This window comes from Eptatretus burgeri, chromosome 5 (genome assembly GCF_056783735.1).
Source record: "Eptatretus burgeri isolate ZD-2024b chromosome 5, Ebu_testis_v1, whole genome shotgun sequence".
Taxonomy (NCBI): Eukaryota; Metazoa; Chordata; class Myxini; order Myxiniformes; family Myxinidae; genus Eptatretus; species Eptatretus burgeri.
This window is the reverse complement of record NC_140965.1, coordinates 94,984,490-95,001,989: the sequence shown is the minus strand read 5'-3', so window position 1 is coordinate 95,001,989 and position 17,500 is coordinate 94,984,490. Positions and strand designations below refer to the sequence as shown.

General features: G+C 43.4%; 1 long non-coding RNA gene across 2 annotated transcripts in view; it reads left to right on the top strand.

Moving 5' to 3' along the window:
- Positions 1 to 1,710: 1,710 nt before the first annotated feature.
- Positions 1,711 to 17,500, top strand: part of LOC147026989 (uncharacterized) — a 79,367-nt gene continuing 63,577 nt past the window's right edge. Inside the window, exons 1-3 of one of the 2 annotated variants that reach the window (XR_015058591.1) lie at positions 1,711 to 1,879; positions 2,010 to 2,135; positions 11,668 to 11,744. This is a non-coding gene — a long non-coding RNA (uncharacterized LOC147026989). Of the gene's footprint in view, positions 2,136 to 11,667; positions 11,745 to 17,500 lie in introns of both variants that reach the window. The other variant, XR_015058590.1, reaches the window with a different exon arrangement.

Here is a 17,500-nt window from a genome sequence, read left to right as displayed (position 1 = left end):
TGGGATGACAAGGTGAATCTGCACTGATGGGTAGACATCAAGGAGATTTGAAGTGACTAGTGGCATCAAGCAGGGGTGTGTTGTAGCACCAACGCTCTTCAACATATTATTTGCAGCCACGCTTGAAGAAGCAACCTCGGCATGCCACCAGGTGTGAGCAACAGGTTCAAATATGTGAAACTGTTCAACCTTTCAAGACTACGTGCCTCAACCAAAGCCAGAGGCCCTGATTTCAGAGCTCTTGTATGCAGATGACCGGTGCACTCGTTGCACACACAAAGGAGGGATCTCCAGGCTCAGACCAGCATGTTCTCAGAAGCCTCCTAAAAATTATCATCTATGGATCAGTATTTCAAAGACTGAGATCATGTACCAACCAGCATCTCACATTCCGCTCGAAGCACCCATTGTTACAGTTTATGACGTGAATCTCAATGTTCTATATAAGTTAATCCATCTTGGAATTGTGCCTTCCAACAATGCCATGACAGACAGAGAGATCCATGCCGACATCAAGAAAGCCAGCGATGAAGATTAACGTCTCCATGACAGTGTCAAAGCAGCATGACATCAAACTGGACACAAAAATTTAGGTATATTAAAACCCAGGACTGACTACCTCACTGAATGGGGCAGAGGTTTGGTATGGATGTGCTACCAGTGGCACATCAAGGCCCTGGATAAATATCACCAATGCCATTTTAGTTCCATTGTGAAGATCCTGTGGTAAGACAGTCACAAACCTTGAAGTACTGTGCCGAACTAGGGAGTGCTGCAGAGATGATACTCTCCATAGGATACAGCTGAGATGGGCTGGTCATGTTCGTTGTATTAATGACCAACACATTCCCAAGCAGGTATTGTATGACAAGCTGATCGACACAAGGCAAATGACATCAGGGTAGTCAACCAGCACGTAATGACGGCACCCTCAAGAATTGCCCCAAAGACAGTGACATCAGCTATGACACCTGAGAGTAGCTTGCAGGTGACCACTTGAGAGTAGCTTGCAGGTGACAAGTCAGAAGAAAATTATAGTGAGAGCTGGGACTCTTTACTTCGAGAGAAATTTATGCCAGCTGCGTTATTCCAAGCGACAACAACGGAAAGACCCAGCTCACTTACCACCAGCACAACCTATGATGGGGATGCACATTCCAGTTCCGAATCGGATTCTACAGCCACCGGAGAACCCACAACGATGGCTATGTCATTCTCGAAACTGAGAAGTCAACCATCATGTTGTTATTCATCTCTCATATATGGAAAACGATTCGTTGGTCTACATTAATGTAATGACCTCTCATACATTTGACTTCAATTGATTATGGTGATGATAACTTACTAATTATTTCACTTGTGAATTTATTCCAAATACCATTATGACCAAAATGGCTCATTAATATCAGATATAGCATTTGAACTTCACATCCTACATCTGAGATGAGCATTTCTACTTTCTATGTCAAACCCTTTGGTTTTTTTTTTCAAGGAAATTCATTGGATGAGGTCTGTGTAATCCAACCTAGACTTAGTTCAGTAAAGCTTGCCAAGATCTACGTGCCTGATATGAAATAGGATGATACCCAGAAATTTCCACCCATCACATCCCATCCACCATCCTACCTCCCATCTGCCAAGACTCCTCCTCCAAGTCTGCCAGATTCCTCATGATAAAATGCAAGCTCTCAACCATCCCTCACAAGTCACCCACGCTATCCTTTAATCTGAGCAGCCAGAGGTTTTAATGTATTTTAAGCAGATGAGCGTGATGGATGCTGAAGAGACCATTACGGCTTGAGTAATGCTTTTGCTCGTCTCGTATGGGTGCCCTTTCTACAGCTGAGATGGGCGACAGTGTGATGTAGCGATTAATTGAGTGAGTAATTTAGAAATGCTGCAGTCTGCGCTCCATTGAATGGGCCCTGCGATATAATGACTGATGTGCCCGTCTCACTAGACCCTCATGGGAGGTTCTTTCAAAAACACGAGTCCAAAATATTTTTCAGTTGGCAGGCTGAAGACCAACGTGTGACAGGGCCAGCTGTACGAGGTGTGCGGAGCTTGTAGCTCTCAACCACTGCCTTTTCAAGTATACCTGTACATCAGCAACTGCACACCTTGCATTTATAAAGGTACTTCATGCCCGGTTTTACCCATGTCTATAATGGCAGCACTCGGTGCCAAATTTATAGGCAATTGCATTTTGGTAAAATGGATTGCTTCTTTGTCTGGCAATATCTTCTTCAATTTCACAAATCTTTCTTCCTTCACTCTCATGTATGTGAATGGTTAAAAAGCTTTCGACTATGTTATCACTGTTGAAGTGGTATGTCACTGCGGCAGAGTTATATAGTAAGCAGGCTAACAGTAAGGCATAATGGGTTGGGTAGAATGATGAAGAGATGAATTATGGGTTTCACTGGCAGTGAGGAATGCACAACATGAAAGAGAAGCTTTAAATACAATTTAAAAATCTGGGGAAATGCTGGATACAAAAGAGAGATGGGTGCAGCAAAATAAAGATGGGTGGGTGTGGATGTTTACAGAAGTGTTTGAATTAAAGCATGGAAGAATAGGAAGCACTTGGGGGGGGGGAGGGTGAGTGGGAGAGGGACAGAAAGAAGGGCAGAGAGAGGGTAATGGCAGGGCAAAGGCAATGGGTTCCTGCCGCTCGGGGCATGTCATTTAGCAAGGCATCAGAGACAATAAACTTTTAATTTAGGTATGGCATACTGACGTGTAGTAATCCATTCAAGGCAAAGCCTCCATGAGACTGTCATTAGATGGGCCTGGCCCAGACTTTCTGTCCAACATGATAAATTCTTCAAAGAAAATATAATAACAAACAGATCACATTTTATTACAGGCACATGTGGTTCTCTATATCATTCGGCTATTTATACGTAATTACATCCAGGTGGCCTTTCTTAGGGGGGCATTGTATATCAAATTATTTCTTGGCCAAAGGGATGAATAGGTCTGTCAAGGAGATTGATATTTATGGCTGGATGGCGAGATAAGAATTCAGCTGATCTCAGCTGTAGCCCTGGGTGTTTCTGACACTCCAACCAAAGCCATTCGTCAAGAAGACTATTAATGGTCTGCAGTTAACTTGCAACAACTCGCTCTAACGCGAACCAGGCGGCCCGTTCACCTCCAGGCCTCAGCCCAGGTGGCTGCCAAGCCGCTTCAAGCTGCGGTTATTACGTGGCTGCAATGTGCGCACATTGCCGAAGTGTTTTCATAGCTGCGTGCTAGGCCTTCGGCTGATCGCAGGTATAAATCCTGCCATGGAGGCCGAGCTCTCCCTCAGATACCCTTCACTTTGTCTGTCGCTCATCAGTCAAATGCAATCCACATTTTACACATCAATTTTTGCCAGGCAGCGCATGAGGCTTTCTTTTGGAGTTCGTCTCGCTCTCTGTCGAGTTCTTTACGCCTGTCTTCTCATGTCTGTTTGTCTCTGTGCTTTTCACCTGGCACCTGTTCACTCATGATGTGACATTTCTGCTTCATGGCACTTATTCCGCTATACATACGAGGGTGGTTCAAGGTTGATGTTGAGTTCTTTTAATTGCAGAACGTGTAAAAATAACAGCTCATTGTTGAAATTTTGTACAATTGTATTGTCTAGCCCGAGTAAATGAAACAGGAATGGACATCGGTGATGGTCATGGAATCTTTTTTAATACGTAGTCGAGGCTCATGGAAGAGCTAGTGCACTAAACGGATCAGGGGGGGACACTAACTCCAGACTTGAAGGCCAGCATAGTGGGAGAGTTGGACAAACAATGGGTATGGGGTGGAGGGGGGGGCAAGAAAGGATGCATGGGGTGGACAGGATGGATACAGAAGGAAACTGTCAGGAAGGAAAACTGGAAACTTAGAAGGAGGAGGGAATGGGGTGGTGTTAACAAGGGGAGAAAAGATCATGGTTTTGGATTGGATACGATCAGAGATGGTGGTGAATCTGGAGGGAAGAATGAGATTGAAGAGAATGTGAAAGTTGGTCCCACAGGTGGGAAAAAGAGGAACAAATGAGTGCAGGTGAGCAGTGGTCCTGGATTTAGGTAGTTTCACTTGAAGGGGGGTTGATGGTGGATGGTGTGTGCCCTGCAGAAACTTGGGGAGGGACAAAAATGGAAAGATCAGAGGGTGCAAAACCAGAAAAGAAGTGGTAGAAGACAGAGAGACCACAAACCTGTCTGTGATGGGAAAGTGATAAGCTGATAGACAGTTTCATCGTGGGAGGTTCCAATATTATGGGTAAAACCAAGATGGCAACCAACATTCGCGTGTTCTGCACAACAAAGGAGTATTGTTTAGTTCCTTATGAAGGAGAGCATCCAACAAGATGAAACTTGCATGAGACTATCTCTACAATTTGGTGATGCTTGTCCTTCACATACATTGATGTGAATTTAAATGATGCAGCAAGAGTTTTACAATGGCTGTGAATTGATGAGAGATCCTGAGCATTCTCCCATGCAACCACCAGCTATCACTCAAGCAAATATTAAACGTGTTCATCAGCTAATTTTGGAGAATCACCCAATTAGTATGTGAAATCGCAGAGGAAATGAATGTCAGTGTTGGAAATTTGGAAATGATAATTCGTTCTTCCTCGACATCCAATAAGGTTAGTGGACACCAAAGTAACTTAATCTTGATCGCAAGATAACTAACGTGGCCATTGTGTCAGAGCTCCTGGAACATGACTTGAAGAAAGAAATGATTTCTTGAAGACTGTGATGCATGATGAGTGACAACTTCATCATTTCACACCAGAGTCAAAGTGCTCCAGTAAAAGTTGGGATTATTTGAGGTCTCCACTACCACCACCAAAACAAAAAAACAAGTCATGGCTCAGCAATCAGTTGGAGAGTTCGTAGCATTTATGTTTTGTGACCTTAACAGTTTAATTAATATGGAATTTATTCAACGTGGGAAAACCATCAACGCATATTACTCCAATGACTTGTTACATAATGAAATGAGACGAGGAATATACAAGCGATGGCTGGGTATGCTTTCTCTGGGTGTCACTTCACTGTACAATAATGTTCTCCCTCACACGGCAAATGCAACCATGAGTACTGAAGCAGGGATCGATTGGGAAGGTCTAAATCATCCCCCATACAGTTCACATTTGTCACCTTGTGATTTTCATCTCTTTGGATCACTGAGAAAACATCTGGGTGGCATTAGGTTTACACAGGATGAAGGCATGTCCTGAAATCACAGGTGGCACAAAGATGTGACCACATCGATGGGCCAACATGTATCTTGAGAAATGGGGGTTCAGCAACTTCCCTGTATTTGTTGATTTTACTTTATAAAATGTCCACATCAATCATGGACGAGTGAGCAAAAAATGAATAGGTGTGTGTGTGTGTGCATATATATGTGTACACACACACACACACACACACACACACACACACACACACACACACACACACACACACACACACACACACACACACACACACATATATTCCAATATATAAAGCTCTTTCTAACCACATTCACTGACTGACTCACTTACTGATATTAAAGATTGCTACCTTCCGGGTGATATAGAAAGCTGAAATTTTGCGTGCCGATGGACATCAAAGCAAATTCACCGGGAAAAATCACAAAATCATCGGACAACATCCGTAAATGAAAATATAAATTAATGGAAAAAATGAAAAACTGCAGGTGTGTGACCCAAGACAATGGGGAAACATGGTAATTTTGTGTGCTGACTGACATCGAAGCTGATACACCAGGAAAAATCACAGAACTGTTGGAAAGCATCCATAAGTGAAAATATAAATAAATGAAACATCAAATGCAGGTGAGCGACCCAAGACAATGGGGAAGCACGGTTCGTATGCTGACACAATGTGTAAGTATGTTGTGGGGACCGGCGTCGGCCGCGAGCATGACCGCTAGATGGAGCTGCAGAGTCAGCTCAACCGATCGCCCGGAATTTAGATCTTACCTTTTCGGAAAAGTACGGGTCCCTTATTGGACCAAAGTTCGCCAATAGACAGACCACGTGGGGTAGGGTCCATTGCCAATTTCAATTTACCTAAATACCAACGTGATCCAAAATACCAGGGAAATTCACCCTCGACGATGCTCGTACGGAACGAGCCGCTTGGCGTACTCGAACCGTGTGCGATCCGAACGGTTTGATCGCCGAGATCCGTCGGTCCCAATTGTCCCGTTACAACGGCAACGGCCTGGCTAATTTCCCAACACGCAGCACGCTAAGCCAATGAAGGAAAAGACACGAACAAGCGGATACATTTCACAAATGGGAATGTTTATTTACTATGGGGGAATGAGGGGAGCATATAAGGGCAGAGTTAAACTGAATATTAATAAATGCACGTATATACAGCATGGCAATTATAAAATTCAATACTTATCTGACTGGCGCCACGAACACACACATGCACAGACCCAAAATGATCGGACCAAATGGTCTTTATTGAGGCCTATCTCGGACCTGTCCATCTCGTGCGGTCTTCAAGGACCAGGTCCTCGGGGCAGAACTCGACCCCCAGCACGATCCAGGCGAACGAAGTTGGCAGGAGAAGACCCATTCTGGCACCGACCACTCTGTGCGCAGACGCTTTTAGAACTCAATCGCCCTGCACGCAGATGTTCACTTCTTGCCAGAACCAGAACCAGAACCCGTGTGCGCACTTCTTGCCAGGACCAGGACAATGACGAATGCGCAGACCGCGCCAGACCCAAAACAACGTGCAGGCACTTGCCAGAACCCGAACAACCTTGCACGCACTTCTTGCCAGAACCAGAACGACGACGAACGCACAGACCGCGCCAGACCCAGAACAACATGCGGGCACTTCTTTCCAGAACCCGAACAACCAGCAATGCACAGACAGGGCCTATAATTACACCCCCCTCTTCAGAGGGGGGGGCACCTCCTCGCGATCCTCCCTCTCTCACTGGTTGGTTTTTGGCACGCAAAATCGCTCTTCGTCTCCCTCACTGGCCAAAATGGGCGGCAAGCTCCTTGATTGGCCCAGGGGCATGGTGACGTCACGCGGAGCCCTTTCTTCCTGTCGCGGGATCTGATTGGCCGGGCGACGGTCACCTCAATGGTTGCACGCTGATTGGTCGAGGGCCGCCGCGCGGCTCCTCCTTGAACTCCACCCACCATGGCATCGGCCAGATCGAGGCGAAGGAAGCGAAGTGAAGGTGAGGGTGATGCGGTGTCGTCGGCGTTGATGGTGGTGTAATAAATGAAAAGAAAAATTGACTATTAAAATAACTCCACAGCGCAGGAACATTTAATTACCCATTAGACTAGGGATGGGACCCTAACTGGCAACATGTACTTACCGACATAACTGATCTATAGGACCTGTATGTTGTGTGCTCATGGCTTCCAGATTCACAACAAGTACACCCCACTAGTATATATATATATATATATATATATATATATATATATATATATATATATATATATATATATATATATATATATATATATGTATGTATTTTGTAGCATCAAAGGCTCAACTTCGAGCTCGTCACAGCGAGAAGCTAAAGTCCCGCGATGCCCCAAGCGGCTCAACTGCTGAGGAGACGTTCCAAATTAATGTCACATGCGTGCAGGTTGTGAGGAGAGACATGAGAAACCTTAAAGTTTTTACACCCAACGAGTTTATTTCCTGAACCACAATAATAAAAAAGGACCAGGGATGATTGAATGTGATGGAGGAGATGACAGGAGGTTGTGGTGGGGATGAAAAGGAATGCAAGTAATAAACAAACAAGAAAAAGAGCAATCAGAGATTGCAAACCCTTGCTAGGACTTCTTTTGAGTGGTGTATTTTTCGATGTTTTCAGGTAAATCCAACATGGCTGCAAAACCATGTGACCTATGATGTCATATGTGTGACTCTTTTGTTCCTCATAGTCATGTGTGTAAAGTTTCGCCTCAATCTTTTCAGCCATTTCAGAGAAGAAGATTTTTTAAGGTTTAAAAAAAACCCCACAAACAATATGGCTGCCGAATCACGTGACCGATGATGTCATCAAAAAATTTGTGGACAATTTTATCCCTAGATGACCCTCAAAACTTTCTATACTGATCGGATGTAGCGTTCTTCATATGCAATTATGACGTCGTAACGAAGGCAAGCACCTATGAAATCATAAATGTACCACACTCATTCCCCATGAGGAGTGCTTGCTATGTGCCACTTGTACACCCATGGCTTGGGGAACACTTGTGTGAAATTTCCCCTCAATTTGTCCAGGCGTTCTGGAGAAGATTTTTTTTATAGGTTTTAGGGTAAATCCAATATGGCTGCCAAACCATGTGGTCAATGACATCATATGTGTGAACCTTTTGTTCCCCATGGGCAGCCAGTCATGTGTGTAAAATTTCGCCTTGATATGTTCAGCCACTTCAGAGAATACGATTTATGAATGTTTTTGTTTTTTTGACAATATGGCTGCCGAATTACGTGACTGATAACGTCATGAAATTTTTTTCTGTGGACCATTTTATCCCTAGATGACCCTCAAAATTTTTCATCCTGATCGGTTATGGCGTTCTACATATGCAATTATGACGTCATAATGAGGGCACCTATAAGTCACACTCATTCCCCATGAGGAGAACTTGCTATGTGCCAAGTTTCAAAGTTTTCCTTGGTGTGGTTCAAAAGATACAGAGATCCAATTTTTTTTCCATTTTTTCAATATCGCTGCCACACCACGTGACTTATGACATCACAATTATCATTGAAACATTCTACATGAGTTGTCGCACCAATGGTGAAAATTTCATCTCAATCTGACAGGCAGTTGCGGAGAAAAACATGAAGGTTATGTGTGGACAAACAGACAGACAGACAAACAGACAGACAAACAAACAAATCAAAAATCACTCAGAGTGTGACAACTTGGCAAAACAGCACAAAGTTGAATGGCACTCAGTGGAACGCATAACTCTGCCAGGTGGAACAGTTTAGGTTTTGTATCCCACTGATGGGCTGGACCCGAACCAAAATCCAGTCGGCTTCTTCTTGTCACCTTTTCAAGTCCTCCACCTTGTTTTGTTATAACTCGTCCACAACTTTTTGAGATATAGTGATATATTTAGTTTTTGGCCCTATCTATCAATTTTAGAAATCAGGCCTGTGTTGACTTTTTGACCTTAGAATTTTTGGTAGTTGAATTCAGCGACCTGACATGAAAATGCTCTTCAAATTTCAAGTCAATCAGATGAAAATTGAGGATTTTAGAAAATTTAGCCCAAATTGGTCTTTTGGCCTACTTTGACCTTTTGGCCTTTGTTTAAGGCCCTGTCACACCTTGACCTTTCAGCCAGCGTATGTCGACGTATGAAAAATTTGGCGAATACGCTGGCACACGTCGAATACGTTATGGGTAAGTTTTGTATACGTTAAGAGCACGCTGAAGCACGCTGGCATACGTCGTAGTACGCCCAGCTCGTCGACAAATTTTAAGCACGCTCAATATTTTCCGACGTGCTCGGCGTATTACTCACACGTTCTGCTATGCTGGCCATAAGTTGTAGGCACGTTATGCGATCGTTGACACACGTCGACACACGTTACTTGTAAGTTACTCATAAGTCGAAATACGTCGAGGTAATGTCTAGCGTACCCGAAACTTATTTCTAACCTATGAGTAACGTGCTTTGAACCTATGTGTAACGTATCTACAACGCATATTGACGTATGTAGACGTATTTGACATCTTCCGGACGACCACAGAACTTACTGAATGTGTTTCTCACTTACAGCTACCGTATAATGGCGTATTGGCAGCGTTTAGGGGAATTGGTATATAAAAATGGAGTTCACAGGAGGAACCCATCAGTGTTCCAGACTCCATGTTGAGTAGATGTCCATGTCAGTAGTATCAGTCGTAGTAGTAGTAGGTGAGCGTGTCAGTAGTAGTAGTAGTAGTAGTAGTAGGTCCATGTCAGTAGTAGTAGGTGAGCGTGATGGGGAGGGTGTGGGTGATGATGGATCCTCCTTACGTCCGCGTCCACGGCCACGGCCAGGAGACTTCTTTGCAGTATTCTTCGAAGTTTTCTTCAGCATGACAGTGATGTTGACACTTCGATATCTAGTACGGTTATGATTTGAATAGTCGAGCGGCAGCCTTTTAATAGGCTACGCCACATGATCATTGGCGATACGCTGTCACGCTATGCATAAGTTAGACTATCGTTGGGCATAAGTTGTGAACGCCGCCAACACGCTAAGCATTCGTTGGTATAAGTTATCTATAAGTTATCGAAACGTTCTGTCTACATTACTAATACGTTATGCATACGTCCAACTCGTTATGAATACGCCCAAAACTGAAAAAAAAAATCAATAGTTCAGTGTACGCCAGCGTTTTACATACATTTTGATACGTTGCCATATGCTGGCTAAAACGTCAAGGTGTGACAGGGCCCTTACCTAAAAATTAATAGGTGGTTGAATTCAATGACCTGATATGCAAATGCTCTTCAAATTTCAAGTTGATTGGATTAAAATTGAGGATTTTAGAAATTTGGCCTATGTTGACCTTTTGGCCTATATATACCTCAAAATTAACAGGTGTTGAATTCAACGACCTGACATGAAAATTCTCTTCAAATTTCAATTTAATCGGATGAAAATTGAGAATTTCAGAAAATTTAGCACAATTGGCCCAAATTGGCCATTTGGCCTATGTTGATCTCAAAATTAATATGTGGTTGAATTTGGTGACCTGATATGCAAATGCTGTTCAACTTTCAAGTCAATCGGATGAAATTTGAGAATTTTAGAGAATTTGGCTCAAATTGGCCTATTGGCCCATTTAGACCTTTTCGGTCGACCGAATTTAAAAAAAACTTCAATGCGGGACTGTCGCAGGGTCGGTGACATTAATCTCTGAAAATTTCAGGATGATCGGTTGAGCAGTGTGGGCTGGAGATGAGCGGACACACACACACACACACACACACACACACACACACACACACACACACACACACACACACACACACACACACACACACACACACACGCAAAATCCATAAAACAAATTTAACCTCAAAAATAATTGGTGGTTGATTTCAATGAACAAATAAGCAAATCCTCTTCAAATTTCAAGTGAACCGGATGAAAATTGACAATTTTAGAAATTCGGCCTATGTTGATCTTTTGGCCGATGTGGACCGACAAAATAATTGGTGGATGAACTCAGTGATCTGAAATATATATTCTCTTCAAATTTCAAGTCGATGAGATGAAAATTTAGGATTTTAGAAATACCTCCTCAGTTGTTGACCTTTTGGTCCATGTTGACCTCAAAAATAATTGGTTGGTTAAATTCAGTGATCTAAAAAAAAAAATCTTCAAATTTCAAGTCAATTGGATAAAAATTGAGGATTTGAGAAATACCACCTAAGTTGTTGACCGTTGGCCGATGTTGACCTTTTTGTCCATGTTGACCTCAATAATAATTGGATCGTTGAAGTAAGTGACCTGAAATATAAATCATCTTCAAATTTCAAGTCAATCGGATGAAATATTTTTGTTAATGTCAATCAAATTGATTTTGGTCAATCTTTTTGTTAATGTATTTTTATGTTCATTTACGGATGTTTTCCAACAGTTCTGCGATTTTTCCTGGTGTATCGATTTCGATGTTCATCGACCTGCAACATTTCAGCTTTTTACTTCACCTGGAAGGTACCGAACTTTAATTTCAGTCAGTGAGTCAGTAGTTAGAATGAGCTTTGCACAGTATATTAGATATATAATACTGAGATAAAGTGTAACTGGTTGCTTAAAAAGTTATTTTCCCATCCATCTTCAAATCCATGTGTTATGACATTTTAATGAATTGCAATTTTGCTGGAAATAAACCAGGTTTGCCAAGTTGGACTTTCATTGTTATGTAATGTAAAATTATTTTCCAGAAAACAAACGTAATGATCTGTCAGATACATGTACACATATACGGCGTTTCAATACGAACACTAGCGGACTCCATAAAATAACCAATCGCTACGTTGCTCTTGTTGTATTATGACTCCCTATAGTATCTCCAGTGTGACGTCTGACAAGCAGGTCGTACTGGCCGTCCTCATGGTTTCTCAGAATGTTGACAGGGAAACTGTCACTTGTTCTGACAGGGTGCTATTAGGCCTGTAGCACAGGCCTTCTATTTTTTTTTTTTTATTCTTTTCCATTAAATGTTTAAGGGCAGAGGCCCTTGGGCACTGCCGTTACGCGTGGCTGACGAGGATAGGCAACAGGGAAGCCAGGCGATCAGCCGAATGCCATCTTGGCACAATGTGGCAAACAGTGTCCGAAACTCACATTTTGTGAAAAGGCATCAAGCTTGGTTATCTTATCCAATGTAGGACATTATGCTTTCTCAAAAGCACGTCAGCATCGGTTATTCTCGTTTTATCAAATCTTTGTTTCAGTTTCATGTTTCATTTGGTGAAATCATACCTTATTTGACAAGCCTCACCCAGGCCTCTCATCATCTCGATAGAACTTGAGAAATACACTCCATAATATCTGTTCTTTCTCCTTCTCAATTCAATTGTAATTGTTGCCACCTGCTTCTAGCTCTTCTACAGAGTTCATATAAGGAAGGAGTGGAATAAAGGATGAATATTATAAAGTAAAACAAGCAGGCCACCAAACCTGCCAGACACAATCCTCTGATAGCATCGCACCCAGGCCCCAGGCAGCACATGGCGGCAGAGGCAAGGAATTTCTGGGAGTTTAATTTAAAGCCGCCGCACCATCAAACGGCAAAGCTTGACCTGTGTCTGTGGAGAGGCGATAGCCAAGTAGACAGCACACCTTGCCTTGCCGCCAAAATGTTTTTAGCCAGGGCGTCATAACAAACAACGGGAGCTTCACTCCTGGAGTTTGAAAAGAAGGACGTGCGCCGCAGGGTTGGTTAGCAATGGCGGTGGGGCCTAGCAACTCGCAGTGCACTCCAAAGGCATTCAATTTGGGAGCCATCATCTCACCGCGGCAATGGAACGAACGGTCATATTGCTATAATATTCTGATTATCCATCATTCTGACAGGCCACTAGCCCTGTCTCCTCCGTGCCCAAAAACTCGTGTTTCTTCTGTTTTTTTTTTTAAACTTTCTTTCTTTCTGTCAGCTGGTGACATTAAACAGGCCTGAGATGAGAAACAGAGCAACCCGGAGTGCTGCTGCCAAGGCATAAACCGTGGGGGAGAAAAGCCATCACTCCCTTGCTCCCCACGTATCTCCCCGTAGCCTAACGGAGTTCAGTTGTGACAAAAAAGGCGAACGAGAGATGGAGAGGGGGGTAAGAGGCCTGTGCTTTGGAGACGTTTTTTCAACAAGCATTGTGGGCACGTTTACAAGTTCTTGTCTGCACAAAGCGTTTATTTGGCAAATAGGCTCACGGCATAGTGGCAGCCTCGCTTATACTCGATTCACAACCGCCGTGTCAGGAGTGGCTCATCAGAAAGGCGCGGAGTCGTGGAACTCAATCGGCAAGCACGCAGTGGAAAATGGGAGAAATATTACAGGCCCGGCTCAGGAGGGATGGATTGAACTGCACTCGACATGATTTCATTTCCTTTCAGGGCGCATAACGCGGGGTGCTAACGCTTCAGCGCGAATGAGACGTGGCACTGCGCTGACAAGATTTACGGGCAGGCGAAGGCTAGCCACCGAGACATTACCGGCAGATGAAAGCACTTTGCAACGCACACATGTGCAGGAAGTGACAGCAATAGAGTCTGGAGTTAGGCAGAAAGCAAATGAAGTCCTAATAACAGAAGGCAGGGATGGAGCAGTGGTTTGTGGGCCAGTTAAAACCTGAGCTAGATGTCAGTAAGGCCAAAACTCAGAGCAAAACTGTATTACAGATACAAGGATAATTTTAACTCTCACTCTTAGTAAGGTCCCCACATGGAGCCCCGGGCGTTCTCCAGTTACAGAATGCAATCTAACACAGTCAGAACCTGACAGCGGGAGCCAGTGTGGGGCCAGGCCTGCGAGCAGGCCCAGGACAAAAGAATAATGTGGTGGGCTCAAAGAGGAGAAGGGAATTCAGCAGGAAAAGTCTGAGCTGGTGTTGGGGGGGGGAGAGTATATGTGCGTGTGTGTATGTGTATGTGTGTGAAATGGAATCTCCGAAGCCCTCGGGGGAGCACTTGAGATGGAGCCAGGGCAGGCGTAGCACAGCTGAAAAGTTTCATCAACACTCGAGCGATGGCGGCGATTTGGAGCTCCCTCGGAGGAGCCGATCCATCAGGCTGACACGGCGCCCGTATGATTCCCTCTCCAGGCCTGACAGCACCTGGTGGAATCAAGGGATCGGCAGGCCTGCACGCTGACAGTCCCACTGGCTGCAATCAATTTCCTCCAGGATACAATATATTCAAAGTCTTTGGGGCTTTCATCTTCCTGCCTTGCGCCTGCAGGCAATCTATAAAACCGCCTGCAAAAAATGTTTGATTAAGGCCAACTGCTCACTGCACGCTGTCACTCAGCGGTCTTGCGTTAAGCACCGGCATTAGTGTCAGGAGATCGGGGCCTTGGCCGCACGCAAAGCTTTCGTCTGTCACTTACTCACACACTCACACACTCACACACACACACACCTTTGTGTGTGATCTTGCCATATCATTGTACCTGTGACACCTGTTGAAGAACTATAATTGATATCATTGCCACTGTCAGGTCGTACAAACATAAGTGTTCATGAAGGCTTCCCATTACTAATTCTGCTGCCTCATTTTTTCAGCTGACCTCTTGTCGAGCAGAACTGTTCTTTACCCTCTGCTCAATTACTCAACTACAGCAGTGCCTTTAATTTCCGCTGCCTTTATGCACCTGCTCTGTTTCAAAATCCCCTCTTTATGTGATTTTTTAACTTCGGTATGGTAATCTCTCGCTCCCTGCTCTTTGCACCTGTTGCTCAAAACTATTCTCCATATATTGTGTCTCTCTCTTGATCAGCCTCAAACTGTTATCTATGTTGTTTGAAAGAGACGCTATCACATTTGTGGTGCAGTCATTAAGATAGATTGCAGGAATGGCTGAGTTTTTGAAAAAAAAGCATTGGCTATTTCTGGATTAATCTCCAATGTCAGACATCCTGGCTTTCCCCCAAAATTAAATATTTGCATCCTCAAATTGCAAGCACAAGGCTCTTCATCGGGCTGCCACTACGGAAGCACGAAACTCATCTCAACTCCTCAGCGAGTCCAAGCAAAACTTTACCCAATGACAAACCCTTCTTTTTTCGTATGCAGCATCATTGGCTGAAGGTACGGCTGTGCAATTGATGCAGTGCCCTCTATACGTTAGGGCAGGGTTTTACAATTTGGCCAGGGTGCCGGTGATAGCTCACCTACTCCTCACAAAGGACGCCATGGGATCTTTAATGTCCACCAAGTAATGCTGGCCTTCAGGACACCCAGTTCAACGTCCATCCGAGGGACCAGCGCACACATTGATGAATCACCCTGCCTGTGAAACACCGGGATGAAAGTTTATAGCTTGGTCAAGATTCAAACCCAGGCGAGACAGCTTAGAGCCAAGTGTGCTTACCTGTAGGCCATTCTGCCAGCCCATGAAAACCCAACAAGAAAAAGAGCAATCAGAGATTGTAGACCCTCACCAAGACTTATTTTGAGGGTTCTTTTTATAGGTTTTAGGGTAAATCTAATATGGCTGTCAAACCATGTGACCAATGGCATCTTATGTGTGAACCTTTTGTACCTCATCCCCTCTTTATGTGATTTCTGTGACAGGCGATCATACATGTAAAGTTTCATCACAATCTGTACAGCCACTTCAGAGAAGAGGATTTTTGAAAGTTTTTTTTTTTAACAATAAAGGTGCTGAATCACGTGACCAATGACGTAATCAAAAATTTTTTTGTGGACCATCTTATTCCGAGATGACCTTCAAAAATTTTCATACTGATCGTATGTGGTGTTATACATATGCATTTATGACGTCATAACAAAGGCACCTATGATAGCATTAAAAAAAAATCACACTCCTTCCGCATGAGGAGTACTTGCTATATGCCAAGTTTCTATTTTTTCCTTGGTCTGATTTCAGAGATACAGAGGTCCAAATTTTGTCCATTTTTAGCCACATTGCGTTGCGAACGCTGACTCTAAGAGAGCTCCGCGTTGTTCTTCTTCTTCTTCTTCTTCTTCTTCTTCTTCTGGTGAACACAAAACCTTTATGACGTGGCTCTTGGACACATTTGTCCTTGTTCCAATATGGTTGCCACACCACGTGACACATGGCATCATAATTATCAGTAAAACATTCTACACGAGTAGTCGCACCAATTGTGAAATTTTGTCTCAATCTGACAAATAGTTGAGAAGAAAAGCATGAAAGTTCTGTGTGGACAAATGAACAAACAGACAAACCAACAAACAAACAAACGGGCCCAAATGCAATACCCTCTCCTTCGGCGAAAAATAATGTAACAAAGTTTTCCTCATCTACACTAATAAGTGTGTGCGTGCGTGCGTGCGCGTGTGCGTGTGTGTGTGTGTGTGTGTGTGTGTGTGTGTGTGTGTGTGTGTGTGTGTGTGTGTGTGTGTGTGTGTGTCTCCTCCATAACACCAACATCATAAAACCTCGCAGCCTGAAACTTTGCATGCATATGAAAAAAAACTCCAAGGAAGTGCAAGAGTGAAAATTGGGTGTTTGGGTTAATTAAAACACACCTCTTGAAAATAATTAACGGCCTTATTTAATTATATTCTTCATCGGGTGATCCTCGGTCACCTCGCTCTTTGTGGTCTCGGTAACTTTGCTAGGATAAGGCGTATCCTTGGTAACTTCGCTGGGTCTGAAGCCGCCATGTTTTTTGGCCTGCTCAACCATGCCTTGACTTGGATGAGGCCACAACGATTTCTTAACGATTGTTTTTTTCTCTTTCCTCACTCATATTGTCAAATTCCTGTTCATCATGGCTATGAATCGTCGTATACATCACTTTTGTAAGTACTATAGCTTTCAAATTAGGAGCTTGAAGCGATTTCAAGCGTTTTATGATACGATTTTCCATGATCCACTCTCACGAACTAATTAAAGTATATCATCGAAATATGATTTCGGTTTTGAGAATCAGACATCATCCGGACTAAATACGTTTCAAAATTTGGAGTGAGATCTGATAATTTACAGAAATAACGAGTCTTAAAACTAAGCCTATATACCTATTTACTTTAAGCAAGCGAGGCTATGGTCCCTCGTTCTCAATATACACACAAGAAAATGTGAAATTTCCAAAGCATTAAACTTTCTTTTTCTACTGTTTGGAGAATTATATTCAGTGAACAAAAAAATTTAGGAATGTGATGACATTAACTAGCTTCATTGAGCTATAGGATTTAATGCATTCACTGCAAGACCTCACACCCTATCTCCCAGAGGGACTGTCTATCCATAGCATCTGCCA